Source organism: Sebastes umbrosus, chromosome 24 (assembly GCF_015220745.1).
Source record: "Sebastes umbrosus isolate fSebUmb1 chromosome 24, fSebUmb1.pri, whole genome shotgun sequence".
NCBI classification, from domain to species: Eukaryota; Metazoa; Chordata; class Actinopteri; order Perciformes; family Sebastidae; genus Sebastes; species Sebastes umbrosus.
This window is the reverse complement of record NC_051292.1, coordinates 14237464-14252209: the sequence shown is the minus strand read 5'-3', so window position 1 is coordinate 14252209 and position 14746 is coordinate 14237464.

The window sequence follows — 14746 nt, the reverse complement described above, 5'->3', positions numbered from 1 at the left end:
AGTCTTTTTTAGGGGGGTACCGGGGGTCTTTAGGGGGACATAGCAGGTCAGCAGTAGATGTCACATAGAAGTGGTGTACATCATCTGAAAGCTGGGAACCTGGAGATTAATTTGAGATGCAACTCAGCACTGTGTGTCAAGTTGTTCCAGTCATTAATCAGAAATACTCATTAATTAATTACAATAGAAAGTGTATCAGGGTTTAGAACATTATGATAGAAGTATATGATGGTCATCCCCATGCTCTATTATGTCTCATACTGCACGGACTACAGGACAGGTGATACTCCTGTGATACTCCTGTGATACTCCTGTGATACTCCTGTGATGCTGATGATATTAGATAACAGGTGGTCGACACACACTGCATATACATTATTAAGTAGATAGACCCACAGTAATACTGCAGGCATACACTGTACCAGAGCCTCAGCTGTTCTTCCACTGTTTCACTTCACTCTGAATTGTTCCATACATTCCAGCAGGATGACATGATGGATTCTACTACATACTGCTAGTTTCTATTTCCATGACTCTGCCTCTTCTGTGATGGACTTCTTGTTGTACAGTTGTTGGATGAGACTCTAAAGAAGTTGTTTAACTAGATTAGCCTTATTCTGCTATTAAACCTCGATACTGTTTGACTGAAAATATCTCAACACAAATCTCAAAATACATTTATTGCACTGTAAACACAGTAAAAGGACAGTCATGTCTATGGTAAACACAGCGAAAGGACAGTCATGTCTATGGTAAACACAGCGAAAGGACAGTCATGTCTATATATGTCTATGCTCGTACAGGGCTGAATAACAGCACAGTTGCTGACATACCAAAGCCACTTCCATCATCTAAAGCAGGGGAGTTTACTGTCCTTACTGTAGGAGCCAAATATTAAGAAAGGAGTAGTTGAATTCCTTATTATAAGAGAAACATTATGTTGATAGTTATTGGTATTTTTGCCCCATGTGGCCAACCACAGCATTCAATTGTTTATAAATTTGGCACCAGTTGATGCCGTCATCCTGTTGCCATCATCCTGATTTAGTATCAGCTGTGGAGAGTGCAGCTGTTTAAGGACGCCAAGAGCCGAAATAGTTTTTTAACGGGCTTTAATATAGTTTGTTCATTTCAATAAGACAAAGTTTAAGTTAATCTTTTTTCTTTACTTTGGGTTGCCGCGGCATATCCTGTTTTGGGTTGTTTGGGTTGGTTTATGTAGTTTAACACACGCACACACACACAAAGGCTGCAAATCAATCATATGCATCCAATGACAGAAAGGACATCTAACCGTGAGTAAACCCATGAATGAGCGCAACTTTATTTAGTAGATGCCTTGTTGACACGTTTTCTTGGCGAAAGAAATATGGCTTAGAATAGAAATTAGAAGGAAGCCATAATATTAGTTAAAAAACTTTCAAATGTGCGACGTAGTGGAACGAAAAAAGGAAATTACATCGGGATGGAAGGAGTGTGAGATCGGGAAAACAGCGTGAAAGAAGATGAAGAAATGTTTGTGATGAACTGCATGGTGTAGCCTGTTAGTATGGCTGAAGAGGATGAATTACACGGACCTGAAAGTGTTCAGGCGGTGCGCGCAAAGCGCGAGAGAAAACTCACCTTAAAAGCCGCAGAAGCTGCTTTATTTAAACAGAAAAACGCAAGAAGAGCGGCGCTGGCAAAGTTGACGAGCAAAATCAATGTATTAGAGCCACTTCTTGTCACGTATGACAACCTGAGTGATGTCAAACGTTATGCGAGTGTATTTTGCAAGTTGTTAACTGCGTTTGCTGCGCTGCATCAGACGGTACAAGAATTATTGCCTGATGATGAGAAGGAGAGTGATCATAGATATTGGTATTTACCAAAACATGCTAATAACAAAGATTTCAAAAGAAAGGTGGAAAAATGGATTGAACGTGCTCCTCCTGTGGAAAATATAATGCAGTCTCCTGAAAGAGAGAAAGAAAATGAAAATGCTTCAGTTACATCAAAAGGCAGCAAAGCATCCACTAGCTCCTCAATACGCAGAGAAGCAGAGGCCAAGAAAGCTGAGTTGCTTGCACGTGCTGCTGCATTAGAAAAGAAAGTAGAATTGGAAAAAGAAGAACTTGACTTGAAAGCAAGAAAGGAACGCCTGTCTATTGACACGGATATTGCTGTCGCTGAAGCAAGAATTCAAGCAATGAACATAATGGATAATGAATTGCAGCAGTTTCCCATTGCAACAGCTGAAGATAAAATGAATGAATATTTTGAATCTGCTCAGCTGGCTTCATTCCCACCTACAGAAAGGGCAGATATGGAATCTGAGGATGATGATGATGATGATGATGATGATGATGACGACGATGACTATGAAGATGATGACAATCCTGATGATGATGGAGATGATTCAGAAGAGGAGGATGAATATAAATGGGAGTCTTTAAAGGGCAAAGGATCTAAAATTTCAGCAAAGTCGAAAGGAACTAAAAATGTCACAAATTATTTACCTGTTGAACAAAAGAGAGACACTTATGCAAGAAGAGATATGGATGGATACCGCACTGTATCTAACAAACGCTCATCATTTAAAGGTGCCAGAAACAGTTTGGTTGGTGTCATGCAGAAACAAAACATGATAACAGACATGCTAATAAATGAACAGAGACTTGCAGCCTTACCATCTAGAGAAATTCCTGTGTTTAAAGGAGACCCGCTTAAATATATTAACTTTATGAGGACATTTGAACAGTGCATTGAAGAGAGAACAAGCAGTAACCAAGACAGACTGCTCTTTTTGGAACAGTTCACTGAAGGACAAGCAAAGTCACTTGTTAAAAGCTGTCAACACATGGAAACAGGAAAAGGCTACAAAGAAGCTAAAAGGCTGTTACAAAAACATTATGGCAACGAAATCCTCATCGTTCATGCATATCAGGAGAAAGCTCTCAATTGGAGTCCTATAAAGGCGGAGGACAGCAAAGCTTTGCATTCATATTCACTGTTCTTACGTGGCTGCTGTAATGCTATGGTAAACATCAATGCTCTAAAGGAAATGAATCATGCTACCAACATGAAGTGTGTGGTAGCAAAGCTCCCATATAAGCTACGGGAGAGATGGAGGACAACAGCTTATGACCACTATGAACGCAGCAAGAAAAGAGCCCAGTTCCAACAACTGGTTGAGTTTGTTGAAAGACATGCAAATATCGCTATGGATCCATTGTTTGGTGATTTGCAAGATGGTTTACCCAAAAGGGACAGTAAAGTAACCAAGGACTCTAAGCCGAGAATTGCTCCAGCTTATAAAAGAAGTAGCTTCGTCACCATAGCAACTTCAAACAACTCAGTTCTCGCTCCCAAGTCAAACACTCCTGCGAGTCCTCCCAGCTTAACACCAGTTCTACAACCTTGTCCATACTGCAATGCAAATCATGGATTAGAAACATGCATGAATTTTGGAAAAATAAGTCATGCTGACAAGATCTCCTTCCTTAAAGGAAAAGGCATATGTTTTGGCTGTCTCACCAGAGGGCATCTTAGTAGAAACTGTCAGAAAAGATTGATCTGCAAAGAGTGTACTCTCAGGCATCCAACAGTCCTACATATGCGAAGACGGACATTTGAAAATCCAGTAAAGACAGAGAAAGCATCTGTAAGTGCACTAGTCTCTTTGGACTCCAATGCTTGCACGGGGGCCGGTAACACTCAATTAGTCCCACTTTCTGTGATACCTGTTCAAGTAAAGGCATTAAATTCAAATCTGATAATACAGACACATGCATTCTTGGATCAAGGAAGCTCTGCAACCTTCTGCACTGAAGCCCTTAGACAGCAGTTACAAGTCCAAGGAAAGAAAACAAGAATCCTGTTGCGCACTATGGGTCAACAGAAAATAGTGGGAAGCAGTGTGCTCAAAGGCCTTGAAGTGAGCGGTCTTGATGGAAAGGAATTTTTACAGCTCCCTGAGACATACACTCAGGATGAAATTCCAGTCACGAAAGAGCATGTAATCACTGATGCCATGATCAAAAAATGGCCCTACCTAAAAGAGGTCCATATACCACACATTGATGCAGACATTGGGCTACTCATAGGAATGAATGCACCAAAGCTTCTAGAACCACAGCAAGTTATCAACAGCCAAGGCGATGGGCCCTATGCCGTCAGAACCGCCTTAGGATGGGTGGTAAATGGCCTTTTGGATAACCCTGCTAATGAAGAGAATCCAGTCGTCTATGCTAATCGCATTTCAGTATCTAACCTGAGTGATTTGCTATTACAGCAGTATAACCATGACTTCCCTGAAAAAGCCTATGAAGAAAAGAATGAGATGTCGGTGGAGGACAAAAGATTCATGGGGATAATGGAAAGGGCTGAAAACAAGGATGGACACTATCAGCTACCATTGCCCTTTAAAAGGGACGAAGTTAAAGTGCCTGATAATCGTCAAGTGGTCCAGCAGCGTGCATCATGCCTGAAACGAAAGTTACAAAAGGATACAAAGTTAAAAGAAGAATACACCGCCTTCCTGCAAGGGGTCATAGAAAAAGGTCATGCTGAAGCTGTACCAAGGTCGGAGCTTAAAAGAAACGATGGAAAGGTGTGGTATATACCACACCATGGCGTATACCATCCCAAGAAGGAAAAAATCCGTGTTGTGTTTGACTGCTCCGCCTCTTTCAATGGATTCTCACTGAATAATGAGCTCATTCAAGGTCCAAACTTAACCAGCACCCTCATAGGTGTCTTGTTACGTTTCAGGAAGGAGCCTGTTGCTATGATGGCTGACATAGAAGGTATGTTCCATCAAGTTAGAGTCACACCAACAGACAAAGACTTCCTGCGCTTTCTATGGTGGCCAGGAGGTGATTTCCACCAAAGCCTTGAGGAGTACAGGATGACAGTCCATTTGTTTGGAGCTACGTCATCTTCAAGCTGTGCTAGCTACGCACTCAAAAAAGTTGCAGAGGACAACAAGGATAAATTCTCTGCTGAGGCCATCGGCACTGTAATGGACAACTTCTACGTTGATGATTGTCTTAAGTCTGTGTCCACAGAAAGACAAGCAATAGCACTCTGTAAAGAACTCTGCAGACTCTGTGCACAAGGTGGGTTCCATCTCACAAAATGGGTGAGTAACAGCAGAGATGTTTTGGCTTCTATACCCAAAGAAGACAGAGCAAAAGAAATAAAGAGCTTGGACTTGGACTCAGAAGACCTTCCCATCGAACGAGCTCTTGGAATCCAGTGGTCAGTGGAAGATGACAAGTTCACATTCAAGGTTGCACTTAAGCAGCAAGCCTGTACTAGAAGAGGCATTTTGTCGGTCGTAAGCTCTGTTTACGACCCTCTTGGATTTATAGCACCATTCATCTTCACTGCAAAGCTAATCTTGCAAGAGCTCTGCAAGCTAAAATATGGATGGGATGAAAAGGTCCCAGATGGTTTCATTCAACCATGGCAAAGGTGGCTTGCAGATCTTCATACGGTTGAGAACTTCAGCATTAGCAGATGCATTAAACCACCAAGCTTCGACAAGATAAAATGGGCACAATTGCACCATTTTTGTGACGCGAGTGAGCTTGGCTATGGAACAGTGTCCTACCTGCGGCTCACCAACACACAAGATCAAGTGCATGTAGCATTTGTGATGGGAAAAGCCAGAGTAGCGCCCCTCAAGCAGATTACCATACCACGGATGGAGTTGACTGCAGCCACGTTAGCAGTACGTATGGAGAGGATGTTAGCATCAGAGCTACATCTGCAGCTAGAAAGATCAGTGTTTTGGACTGACAGTACTGCAGTCTTGAAGTATATTAAAAATGAGACCAAAAGATTCCAGACATTTGTGGCCAATCGAATTAGTGCCATCAGAGAAGTGTCAGATGTCAAGCAGTGGAGATACATCAACACTAAAGACAACCCGGCAGACTTTGCCTCTAGAGGTCTAACTGCTGAAGCCCTCATAAGATCAGATCTTTGGAAGAATGGACCGATCTTTCTCCAAAGAGCAGAGCAGGAGTGGCCCATCTTGACAACTGAACTAACTTCGATTTGTCCAAATGACCCTGAGATAAAGAAGGAACGAGTAATTGTCAATACAATAATGAAAGAACAACACAACAGCACTAGTTCTCTGATTCATTACTTCTCATCTTGGCACCGACTTACAAAGTCAGTCGCCTGGCTTCTAAAACTCAAGAAACTGCTTCGAGACCTGCATGTGAAAAGAAAAGAAGTTGTTGAAACAGTCCAGTCACAGGAAGCAAGCCAAGCAAAATGGAATGGACTAATTAAGGAAAAGATGGACAAGTTTAAAAGCTCCATAACAAATGTCAGTCTCTCAGTGGATGACATAAGCGGTGCTGAAAAAGCCATTGCATGCTTCTGTCAGCAGCAAGGCTTTCAAAATGAGATTGCAAGATTAAAGAAGGGCCTCACAGTAAGAAAGGATAGCCCCATCTTTAACTTAGACCCCAGATTGGAGAATAGCCTGCTCAGACTGGGCGGAAGACTAAGCAGGTCGGCTATGCCAGAGGAAACAAAGCATCCAATAATCCTGCCGAAGGATCATCATGTTTCCAAGCTATTGCTCAAACACATCCATGACCAAGTAGGCCACAGTGGAAGAAACATCATGTTAGCTCAGTTAAGACGGAAATATTGGATCCCTTGTGCGAACACCCTCGCTAGAAAGGTTATATCAGAGTGCGTAACATGCAGACGCCTTCATTCAGCTCTAGGTGAGCAAAAAATGGCAGATTTACCCAGAGACCGCCTGACACCTGAGTTACCTCCCTTCACACTTGTTGGTGTAGACTACTTCGGGCCAATAGAAGTCAAGAGAGGCCGAAGCCTAGTAAAAAGATATGGAGTAATCTTCACATGTCTGTCCTGTAGAGCTGTTCACTTAGAAGTGGCCCACTCCCTTGACACCAGTTCATGTATAAATGCATGCAGACGCTTCATTTGCAGGAGAGGGCAGGTTAAGGAAATCAGATCAGACAACGGCACAAATCTTGTTGCTACTGAGAGAGAGTTGAGAGAAGCACTCCAAGCTTGGAACCTAAATAAGATCAAAGATGCTCTCTTGCAAAGAGGAGTAAAATGGACATTCAACCCACCTGCGGGTTCACACCATGGTGGGGTGTGGGAAAGATTGATTCGTTCAATCAAGAGGATCCTTCTGTCAGTCACAAAACAGCAGACTCTTGATGACGAAAGCTTGGAAACAGTCATGTGTGAAGTTGAGGCCATACTTAACAGCCGCCCTTTAACAACAACCTGCAGTGACCCAAATGACTTGGAACCCCTTACACCCAATCATCTGTTGCAGCTCAAGGTGCAACCCATTCTCCCACCTGGATTGTTCCAAAGGGAAGATCTATATGCCAAGCGCAGATGGAGACAAATCCAGTACATTTCAAACCTCTTTTGGACTCGATGGATAAAAGAATACCTTCCTCTGATGCAAGCAAGGCAGAAGTGGAATCGCACCAAGAGAAACTTCAGAACAGGAGATATTGTAGTGGTGGCAGACAGTAATGCCCCTAGAGGCTCATGGATCTTGGGTAGAATCATAGAAGCAAAGGCTGACTCAAGAGGACATGTCAGGAGTGTACTGCTGAAGACAAAGACCAGCACTCTACAGCGGCCAATCAGCAAGATATGCCTTTTAGTAGAAGCTTCAGATTAAATCGAGATTTCAAGTGCACTCAAACACATAACACAGTTATGAGGTAGTACGATAAGAAACATATTTATTTATTTTTAGTTTGGCTCCATTTTTTTGTTTAGTTGAATTGTTACGTTTTGCACTTAGAACAATAGGGGCCGGTATGTAGGAGCCAAATATTAAGAAAGGAGTAGTTGAATTCCTTATTATAAGAGAAACATTATGTTGATAGTTATTGGTATTTTTGCCCCATGTGGCCAACCACAGCATTGAATTGTTTATAAATTTGGCACCAGTTGATGCCGTCATCCTGTTGCCATCATCCTGATTTAGTATCAGCTGTGGAGAGTGCAGCTGTTTAAGGACGCCAAGAGCCGAAATAGTTTTTTAACGGGCTTTAATATAGTTTGTTCATTTCAATAAGACAAAGTTTAAGTTAATCTTTTTTCTTTACTTTGGGTTGCCGCGGCATATCCTGTTTTGGGTTGTTTGGGTTGGTTTATGTAGTTTAACACACGCACACACACACAAAGGCTGCAAATCAATCATATGCATCCAATGACAGAAAGGACATCTAACCGTGAGTAAACCCATGAATGAGCGCAACTTTATTTAGTAGATGCCTTGTTGACACGTTTTCTTGGCGAAAGAAATATGGCTTAGAATAGAAATTAGAAGGAAGCCATAATAACTTAGGGTCGTTGTTTATAATTTGAATTGTTGCAAAGTTTTAAGATTGATTTCATTAATTTCAAGACGCTATGACAATCTTAAAACTAGGGATGTCAATAATTAACCGTTTAACCGTTAACTGACATTAAGCATTTTAACCGATTATCGCTATCGGTTAAAACGGTTAAAAGAAATGTTAATAATTAACTCAAAAGCTGAGCGGCTCAGAGGAGCGGTTCGTCACTTTGAGGAGAAAAACTGGTCCACCTTAACAGCCCACCTTAAGAGGCGTAGCCGGAGTTGCAGTATACAGGAAGTTGGCTCCGGTCTCTGGCTCGCTTGGTTGGAGTGGAGGAGTTGTAGTTTTGTAGCATTTATTCACCGACAAATAAACTGTCCACACACTGCTACACCTACGTTCACAGCTAGAACGCCACCAACAACCTCACACTCACTACCAACACACACACACAGTCTGTTGGACACTCACTAAAGTTACTCAGATTACGTGTGGCGACGGCGAGCACGAAGCCTCCGGCAATTCTAGAGCTGCTAACGTAGCACAAACACACACACTGTTTGTTGGACACTCGCTAAAGTTACGCCGGGCAGACACACAGCTGACAACCTGCTAAACTAAACTAAATGTGTGGTGGAGACTTTTACTGGGAAAGTGGCTGCATGTCCGCAACACTACACGCAGCATCGTAGCTGCTAAGTCAACGCTCCCGGACGCTGAACTCCCGTCAACCAATATCTGTTGTGCTCCTGCAGCTGGTACGAGGCACAAATCTCGTCGGTTAACGGTTAATAATCGGTTAACGAGGGTCGGATTTCGGTTAAGAACATTTTTCAAAATGAGCATCCCTAGCTGAAACATGCCTGGGTGCTCTGACATCCAAAATTTCAAGAAAGTCGACTACAGGTATGTTGTTAAGAAGACTAACAATGACCAGATGCATTGAAAAAGGTTGCCGTTCGGCAGTCGACCCTTAGAGAAATATTTCAACATTTTGCCTACAAACACATTACTTGAAGCCTGACCAGATGGATTTTTGTGTGGTATGTGTGAGAATCCAGATGCCGTGCAGGGGAAAGGCAAGAAAACAGACCTTTAAATCTTGGATTTGAGTGCATCCAAATGAATGAAAGGCAGGAAATCAGGGATAAAACTTGATATGCTTTGAAAAAACGGTGCGTGATTCAAGAAGAGAAAAGATGTTCGTACCTCTCGGGATGCTGATCTTGAGGTCCAGGTCCCTCTCCTCCAGGTGGTACAAGGCGACTTCCTGTAACCTGGCTCGCTCCAGCTCCGACAGACTCTGGATGGGCACCGGCTGCAACCGCACACTCTGCCCCAACATGGTCGCCCACGTGTGGTCCCCCTGCAGAGAGAGAAACGATGATCAAAATAATTTAACCAAAGCCTCACAGACGAAATGGAAATCTCTCCTGGCTGTAATCAGTGAACATTATCTACCGACCGTTAAGTTCTCCCTCGTCAGGCTGTGAGCTACGCTGCTGTAGGTTGACCAGAAGCTCAGAGTTCATTTCTCTATTTACATTTATTATTCCTCTCATCAGTTTTTCATTCTTGTTTCTTTATTTACCCATCTTGGGTCTGTTATCCTTCAGATTTCTGAGTGATGAATAATAATTTCAGTCTCTTTCTCTACAGCCACAACCTTCCCTTTCATAAAGGGAAAAACTCCATTGATTTAACACATTAATTTGCATAGTAATAGTCCTACTCTATGGAGGACGGAACCTGCCAAAATAAAAAAAAAGAATATATAAATGAATAAATTAATGTAGCAAAAATGATATTAAAAATCAATGTAGCCATTAATTAATTGATAAAATGTGACATAAATTATTTGAATTGGCTTCTTTATTTATTTATCTTTGTATTAATTCCCCTATTTATTTACTCTTCTGTTTAATTTTCCCTTTTATTTCTTTATTTAATTTTTTTTTTTTAAATTTAAAATATTAAAATATTAATTTATTTTTGCATTTCTTTATTCATTTATTTTTGCATTTATGTTTATTTATTTATTTATTTTTACGTTTACCTTTTTTTTAAATTTTGTATTCATTTTTTTAAACTGAAGATACTGGTATCATATGAAACTAGATAGTTAGCTTGTCGGGAAGAACGCTAAACAACGCTCCAAATTTACACTAAATTTTGAGGAGCAAAAACTGGCATGGCCATTTTCAAAGGGGTCCCTTGACCTCTGACCTTCAGATATGTGAAAGTAAACTCTGAGATGAACAGAGTGAAAACTGTATCTTATTAAATAAAATGGATGTTGACACACAAGCATAATTTGCAGTTGAAAAAAAGGTAATAAATCACAATATATCTCAATATATTATCGCAATACTAAGCCAATCGTAAAATGTTTAAAATCGCAATAAGATCGTATCAAGATGAAATCATATATCGAGATATCATGAAACACAATTAAGCTGTCTAAATTGATAATAACAAGTACATACTAACTCAAATTCTCAGAAAATCTGATGAAATGAGAAAAATACTCTTTTACTACTCATACTACTTTTCACTTGCCAAGTATTTAATTCACACAGGAGTATACAAAAAATAGATTTTAACATGTGGTTATTTCATATAGATTATTTATTTATTGAATTACCAAACAACATGCTATTCTGTGATATATATGGTTATCGCTATATGAATTGACCTAGATCATGATAGAAGACTTTGGCAATATCGCCCAGCCCTATAGAGCCTACTGTATGATGATTATGTGGTTACTGAAAATATTATTTTATTATTATACCTTTATATTAATACTGCTCTTGATCGGTTTCTAAACATCAGTTTTAGTTCTTTGTTTATTAATTCATTTTTTTACTTACTCAAAAAAAGGCCTGTTTTTTTTTTCAAACTTGGCAATAAAAAAAAAAAATCTAAATTTTAATAAATCTGTCCTCCAGTGTAGATTCATTATTGACATTGGGAACATATGTGGTAAAATATTCAAAACTCAGGGTTCTTGAACTTTTATGGCTTTTATGGCATCTAAAGACATTGGCTGAAGAAGGCAGTGGGGTACGGTGGAAAGCTCCAGAATAAAGCTTGGAAGTGAACCTCATACACTCCCATGATCCATTGTTTACTGCCGGGCTCTGGGGTCAACTAAAACGCTGCCTCGCAACACACTGACAAATAAATAGAGAAGAGCTATTGTTAGTCGAATAGTCCCAAGTGGACAGTTGGAAGCTGTGTTGACTGTGTTTATCTGCTGTCTGAAGCAGATGTTTTCTTCCGTGACTTCTATTTAAGAAATACTTTGTTGTTGCAATAAACATTTGAGTGGATGCATTTATGTGAGCAGTAGAGATAATAATGTTTGGGAGGCTACATGTGGTGGAGCTGAGCCGGATCATCGACGTGATCCAGCTCCCCCGCGGAGATAGTTCTGTTTAAATCTCGACATTTTTATGTTAGTCTTTTTGTTCTGTTAAAACAGCCACACAATATGTCTTCAAATAAACCCACACTGTCTTCCACTAGCGCTGCACTTAAGGCAGCAGTAGTCAGTATATTTTTGGCATCATTGGGCAAAAATCCCATAATAACCTTTCAGCATATTGTAATTCAAGTGTTCTGAGAGATAACTAGACTTCTGCTCCTCCTCATGGCTCTGTTTTCAGGCTTTAGAACATCTAGTCCGTGACGGGAGACTTTCACCAATCACAGGTCATTTCATTGAGAGAGCGTTCCTATTGGCTGTGCTCCAGTCATGTGACCGGAACTTGGCGTTCCTTCACCAGATTTCACAATGGCAGCGGCATCACAAACTTTCTCATTTTACAGCTAAACCGTGCACTACAAGATGATTCTGAGAACATGTGAGGAGAGAAATAGGCATTAACGTATTTTTTAACAGAATATTGATTCATATTTGATCAGAGCTGCCTAGTTTGACCGTTTGATCAGAGTTTGGGAGTGATTGACAGCCGGCTCTCATAGACAGCAGCTGGACAGCAGACCTCAGATCAGCTCTTACTGCTTGTTTTCCTCCGGTCTGTGAAATCTTTCAGATGCTGTTTGGAGCACCAGGGGACACCGGAGGACACCAGAGGACACCGGTAGTTGTACGGCGTACGTAGCGTACGTAGCGTACCTAGTGTACGGTGTAGTTTTGCAGGCTGACATTTTTTCAAATCTGGGTCGAGTGAATTAAAAACTAAATAGCCAAGCTACCGTCAACAACGTTGTTGACGGTAATAGCTTGGCTATTTAAAAATGGCGGGTTTGAGCAGGATGTCCCGTAGCGCACTAGAAACGAGTCGCTCTGACCAATCAGTGGTCTGCAGTGTTTTAACTCCACCTTCTCGTATCGGATCAGCTTATTTAGAACCTTAGCAGAGGTGGTACTAAAGATGGAGTGGTTCTATTGGTACCATCCACAACTTTTGCTAATGGAAATATGAAAGTAAGAAGACTGAACTGGACTGAACTGGACTGCTAAGTGGAAACATGCTATTAGCTGGAGGGGTCATATCATAAAAGAACTCTCTCTTTCAGTACTTGTGCACTAGGGATGTTAATAATTAACCGTTAACCGACAAATAAACTGTACTTACACTGCACTGCTACGTTCACGGCTGTAACGCCACCGACAACACCACACTCACACTTGCCCACGGCTTGAGATCTACTTTTGCAAAGGTGCACCATATTTTTCTCTCAAGCCAATCAGAGCAGACTGGGCTTTTCTTAAAGAGACAGGCGTTTCAGACAGATATTGAATACAGGGATATTCAGACAGACACTATGAGAAAAGTAATGTGTGATTTGAACATTAAAGGGACTCTATGTAAGAATCAGAAATGTCTTGTTAACGACACGGCGACACACGCGATGTGATTGACAGGCACCAGGTTGATTAACGTTAGCAACATTAGCCAGCTAAAACCACAATATCACTATATATTTAACCTGTATAAACGGCCCGGGTTCATCACTTTAAAAGGCAGTCTACAGGCTGATAGAGGAAACACAGAAAGTCGCGGAAGGTCTCATTTTTTAGGTTAGGTTACAACCTGTTCACAATAAAAAAAAAAGATTTATATGTGTAAATAGTTACAAACAGTCCCTTTAAAGCATGAAAACATATTCTAGTAGAAACCCAAAACACAAGTATGAACCTGGAAATGAGCCTGATATGTCCCCTTTAAAGTAAAGGATCTGAATAGCTCGTCCACCGCTGAAGGAGCGCTCTGTAAACGCAGCGGTAAGAGAGACGGAGAGGATAATGAACAACAGGATGGAGTGGAGCAGAACGAGAGGCTGAAAAAGAGACGGAGGACACAGGGAAAAACAAAGTGAAGCGAATAGAGCCGGAGTGAAAGAGTGAGGGAGTGTTTGATGGAGGGATGCGGCAGTCACAAGTTAACAAGAAGCAGATCTGAGGTCTGTGTTTCACCACCGGTTCAGCCCGTCACACACAAATGTGTTTTTAATTCATGTGTGTGTTGAAACCCGTCTAGAGACCGGGAGCATTAAGTCTGAGGAATTTAGCACTGAAGTATGTGAATCAATCAGCCACTAAATCTACACAACACAGTGAAACCCAGAGGGGGACTCTCTTCCTTCCTTCTCTTTTCACTTCCTTTCTTCCTTCCCTCTTTCCTTCTCTTTTTTCCCCTTATGCTTCCTTCCTTCCTCTTTTCTTTTCTTTACATCCCTTCCTTCCTTCTTTCCTTCTCTATTCTTTTACTTACTTTATTCCTTCCTTCTCTTTTCTTTTCACCCCTTCCCTCATCTCTCTTTTTTTCTCCCCGTTCCCTCCTTCCTTCCTTCCTTCCTTCTTTCTTTCCCTTCCTTTATTCATTCCTTCTCTTTTCACTTACTTCCTTCCTTCTTCCCTTCCTTCCTTCTTTCCCTTTTTATCCCTTCCCTCCTCTCGTTTCCCTTCCTTTCTTCCTTCCTCCCTTCTCTTTTCTTTACATCCCTTCCTTTATTACTTTTTCCTTTCTTCCTCCCCTTCCATACTTCCTTCCCTTCTTTTCCATCCCTATCTTCTGTGCCTTCCTTCCTTCTCTCCTTTTCTTTAAATTCCTTCCTTCCTCTTTTCCTTTCTACCCCCCCTTCCATCCTTCCTTTCCTTCTCTTTTCTGTCCCTATATTCTTTTCCTTCCTTCCTTCCTTCTCTTGTCCCTTCCTTCTTTCCTTTTACCTTCCCTCCTTCCTCTTTTCTTACCTTCCTTGGTTCCTTCCCCTTCCCTCATGCTTTTATTCCCTTCTCTTTTCCCTTCCTTCCTTCCTCCCTTCAGTTTTTCGCCCTTTCCTTCCCTTCCTTCCTTCCTTTAACCAGGTAGAAGCCTCACTGAGACTAAAATCTTGTTTTAAAGAATGCAGCATGA